This window comes from Protobothrops mucrosquamatus, unplaced genomic scaffold, assembly GCF_001527695.2.
Source record: "Protobothrops mucrosquamatus isolate PMUCROS unplaced genomic scaffold, P.Mucros_1.0 scaffold9121, whole genome shotgun sequence".
Lineage (NCBI taxonomy): Eukaryota > Metazoa > Chordata > Lepidosauria > Squamata > Viperidae > Protobothrops > Protobothrops mucrosquamatus.
Window position 1 is genome coordinate 9,575 of NW_015394913.1, and position 4,952 is coordinate 14,526.

Genomic DNA, 4,952 nt, shown 5'->3' on the forward strand with positions numbered 1-4,952 from the left:
GGGCTCCGCAGCGCCGGCCAGGAGGGCTGCCCGGCCGCTCGGCGCTTCCCGGCCCGGGACGGCAGCGCCGGGCAGCCGGGCTGCCGTCGGCATTCAGCGCCGCGGGGCTTTAAGCCGAAGGTGCCGCCGGCAGCCCCGTCCCTCGTCGGCTGCGCCCAGCTCCCGGGGCCCGGAGAGCCGCCCACCCTCGGCCGACCCCGGGGGTCTCCCGGGAAGGAGCAGCCCCCGACTTACCCTGATGCTGCTGCCGCCGCTGCTGCTGCGCTGTTGTGGCGGCGGGGGCGGCGGCGGCGAGGCTGCCGCAGCCCCCCCTCCCGGCCTCGGCCCCGCGCTCCGGCTCTTGGCTGCCTCTCCGGCCGGGCACGGAAGTGCCAGCCGCCCGCCCGGCTCCGCCGCCGGGCTTGCAACGCGTCTCCCCGGGAGCCCGGAGCCCTCGCCCTTCCGCTCAGGCAGGCAGGCAAGCAGGCAGGCAGACAAAGAGCTCCGCAGCTCCGCGAAGCTGCCAAGCGCCACCGCCGCCTCCCGGCCCGCCTGGCCGAGTGATGCTGCCGCCGCCGCCGCCGGCGCCGGCGTTTCCATGGGAACAGGATAATGCCATCCCCGTTGCTGGGGAGATGCAGCCCGGCAGCCTCGCCGGGCCCTGAATCCGGAGGATTCCGCCAAAGGCCCCCCCAACTTGGGGAGGAGGGGAGGAGAGCCACTGCAAGCTCTAATTGCCCCCCCCATCCCAAGAAATGCCTGCCACTGCACCCACTGGCAAAGGATGCCCTGCGTCCCTCTCGGCACCGGCCGCCCTCTTGGGCCAGCGGCCGGGAGGAAGGCGGCAAAGGGGACTTTGCAAGGGGGGAGAGCCGTGTCAGGCCGCCCCCCTCCCCCCTCCCCCCGTGTGCGTACCACGCACCCATTGCCAGCTCCGGAGGGGAACCCAAGAGCTCTGTTGAAATAAGCAGAGGCCGCTTTGGGGCTGGTGCCCAGGACCCTTGGGCCAAGCCAGTGATGGAGGGCCTTTTTCCACCCAGGCCCAAAGCCTGGAATGAGAGAGACAGAGAAAGAGACAGAGGGAGAGAGGGAGGGAGAAAGAAAGAGGAGAGGAGAGGGAGGGAAAGGGAAAGAGAAAGGGGAGGGGTGAGAGAGGGAAGGGAGGGAGGGGGAGAGAAAGGAGAGAGGGAAAGAGGAGAAAGAGGGGGAGGGAGAGAAAGGAAGAGAAAGGGAAGAGGAGAAAGAGAGGGGGAGGGAGGGAGAGAAAGAGGAGAGAGGGAGAGAGAGGGAGGGAGGGAAAGAGGAGGGGAGAGAAAGAGGGGGAGAGAGGGAGGGAGGTGACAGAGAGGTGAGGGAAAGGGTAGAGAGAGGGAGAGGAGAGGGAGCGAGAGAGAGAAGGGAGAGAAAGAGGAGAGAGAGGGAGAGGAGAGAAAGGGAGAAAGAGAAAGAGGAGAAAGAGAGAAAGAGGGAGAGACAGAGACAGAGACAGAGGGAGAGAGGGAGGGAGAGAGGGAGAGAGAAAGAGGAGAGGAGAGGGAGGGAAAGGGAAAGAGAAAGAGAGAAAGGGAGGGAGGGGGAGAGAGATGGAGGGAAGGAGGGAGAGAGGGACAGAGGGGGGGAAGGGGAGAGGAGAGAGAAAGAGGAGAAAGAGAGGGAGAGAGAAAGGAGAGGAGAGGGAGAGAAGGGAGAGAAANGGGGGGGGGGGGGGCTAGAAAGCAAGGGGTCACGAGTTCGAGTCCGACCGTAGGCGGGAAGCCAGCCAATCCCCTCAGCCCTAGGAAGGAGGCAAGGGCACCAGGCCAGGATGCTGCGGGCGCTCCTCCTTCAGGGGGGAACCAACGGGCAGAAGCCGACTCAAAGGGGCTCTCCTGCTCTCCCACCCCCCCACACACACCCCCCACACCCCCCCACACACCCTGGGGCTTATAAGTCTCCGAAAGTGGGACCCTTTCAAGCAGCCCCTTAGAGGCCTCGCCTTACGGCAGTCACAACTCTGGGCGGCTGTAGAACGGAATGGAATGGAATGGAATGGAATGGAATAGAATAGAATAGAATAGAATAGAATAGAATATAGTAGAATATAGAATAGAATAGAATATAAATAGAATAGAATAGAATATAGTAGAATATAGAATAGAATAGAATAGAACATAGTAGAATATAGAATAGAATAGAACATAGTAGAATATAGAATAGAATATAGAATAGAATATAGAATAGGAACAGAATAGAATATAAATAGAATAGAATAGAATAGAATAGAATAGAATAGAATAGAATAGAAAAAGGAATAGAATAGAATAGAATAGAATGGAATGGAATGGAATGGAATGGAATGGAATAGAATAGTTGGAAGGGACCTCAGAGGTCATCTAGTCCAACCCCCTGCTCAAGCAGGAGACCCTTACAATACACCAGAGTGAATAGTATAGAACAGAATATAGAATTAATAGAATAGAAATAACATTGTAGAATAGAATAGAATAGAATAGAATAGAACTGGAAGGGACCTCAGAGGTCATCTAGTCCAACCCCCTGCTCAAGCAGGAGACCCTTACAATACACCAGAGTGAATAGTATAGAATAGAATATAGAATTAATAGAATAGAAATAACATTGTAGAATAGAATATAAATAGAATAGAATAGAATAGAATGGGATTAGAATAGAATAGAATAGAATAGAATAGAACAGAAAATATGGGATAGGATAGGATAGGAGCTGGAAGGGACCTTTGAGGTCTTCTAGTCCAGCCCCCTGCTCAAGCAGGAGAACCTATAGTACCATCTCAGACAAGTGACTGTCCAGCCTCTTCTTAAAAACCTCCGGTGATGGAGCACCCACGATGATGTCTGGTGGCCAGCTGTTCCGCTGGTTGATTGTCCTCCCTGTCAGGAAGTTTCTCCTTAATTCTAGGTCGCTTCTCTCCTTGATTAGTTTCCAACCGTTGTTCCTCGTCCTTCCCTCTGGCGCTTTGGAGAATAACCTGACCCCCTCCGTCTTCTTTGGGGCAGCCCCTCAGATACTGGAATAACGGCTATCATGTCTCACACACACACACCCGTTTCTTCTTTTTTTTTAGACTAGCCAAACCCTAATTAGGAAAGTTACCGGCCCTTCTGAGCGACCGTCCCCAGCTGCAGATCCAGCCGGTGCTCCGTGCCCTGGGAGGGGTCGAAGGGCCGGTAGGTCCTGGGTGGGAAACTGGGGGGACGGCCACATAACGCTGGATAATAATAATAATAATAGTAAAGTTGGAAGGGACCTTGAAGGTCATCTAGTCCAACCCCCTGCTCAGGCAGGAAACCCTATACCATTTCGGACAAATGGCTGTCCAGTCTCTTCTTAAAAACTTCCAGTGTTGGAGCGTTCACCGCTTCTGGAGGCAGGTTGTTCCACTGGTTAATTTTTCTCACTGTCAGGAAGTTTCTCCTTAGTTCCAGGTTGCTTCTCTCCTTGGTTAGTTTCCATCCGTTGCTTCTTGTCCTGCCTTCAGGGGCTTTGGAGAAGAGCTTGACTCCCTCTTCTTTGGGGCAGCCCCTGAAATACTGGAATACTGCTATCATGTCCCCCCTCGTCCTTCTCTTCATTAAACTAGACATCCCCAATTCCAGCAGCCTTTCCTTGAATGCTTTAGCCTATAAACCAAGGGAGACATAAAGAACAGGAGAAGGACGCAGCGGAGGTGAAAACTCACATCCTCCTTCTGCCAAGGTCTCCCCACTTGTGTGTGTGTGTCTGGGGGGGCAAGCTTGCACAAAAGACAGCAGGGGCCTACACTGCTAGGTCCAGAGCAGGCTTTGTGTGTGTGGGGGGGAACAGGGAACCTGCAACTTTTTCAATGCAGGTAGGACCCCCCCCCCATTCCCCCAGTGAGGGCAAAGGTCAAGCTGGGTGTGTGTGTGTGTGGCACTGGTTTCACAGAGGACCCGTCCAGCTCTTTAAGGCCAGCCCTGGTTATGGAGAGGAGGAGGAGGAGGAGGAGGAAGGAAGGACTGTAGGGGGTCCCTGGTGCTCTCTGAGCTGGGGGGGGGTCTCCTTTGCAGACGTCTCGTGACCCAACTAGGTGACATCATCAGTGCTAGGAGGAGAAGAGGGAGGAGGAAGAGGAGGACGAGGACTGGGAGGGTCCTCGTGAATTTGTCTCCGGCTCAACCAGGGAGCATCATCCGGGCTACAAGGGAATTGCGTGTGTGGAGTGGAGGGAAGGAAGGAAGGAAGGAAAGAAGGAAGGAAGGAAGGAAGGAAGGAAGGAAGGAAGGAAGGAAGGAACAATTAACCAGTGGAACCACCTGCCTCCAGAAGCGGTGAATGCTCCAACACTGGAAGTTTTTAAGAAGAAACTGGACAGCCATTTGTCCAAAATGGTATAGAGTTTCCTGCCTGAGCAGGGGGTTGGACTAGATGACCTCCAAGGTCCCTTCCAACTTTATCATCATCATCATCATCATCATCATCATCATCATCATCATCATCATTATTATTAGTATTATTATTATTATTATTTTAAGCCCAGCCCTGTTCTGCAGCTGCCAAAAAGGCCATCACAGTTCTTCTAGGCTGCATCAACAGAGGGAGAGAATCAGGATCAGGTGAAGGGTTACTACCACTTTACAAGGCCTTGGTAAGGCCACCCTTGGAATCCGGCATCCACTTTTGGTCACCACGATGTAAAAAAGATGCTGAGACTCTAGAAAGAGTGCAGAGAAGAGCAACAAAGATGATCAGGGGACTGGAGGCTGAAACATATAAGGAACGGCTGCTGGAATTGGGTATGTCTAGTTTAATGAAGAGAAGGACGAGGGGGGACAGGATAGCAGCCTTCCAGTATCTCAGGGGCTGCCACAAAGAAGAGGGAGTCAAGCTCTTCTCCAAAGCGCCGGAAGGCAGGACAAGAAGCGACGGATGGAAACAGATCAAAGAGACCTGAAATTAAGGGGAAAATTCCTGTTAGAACAATTAACCAGTGGAAC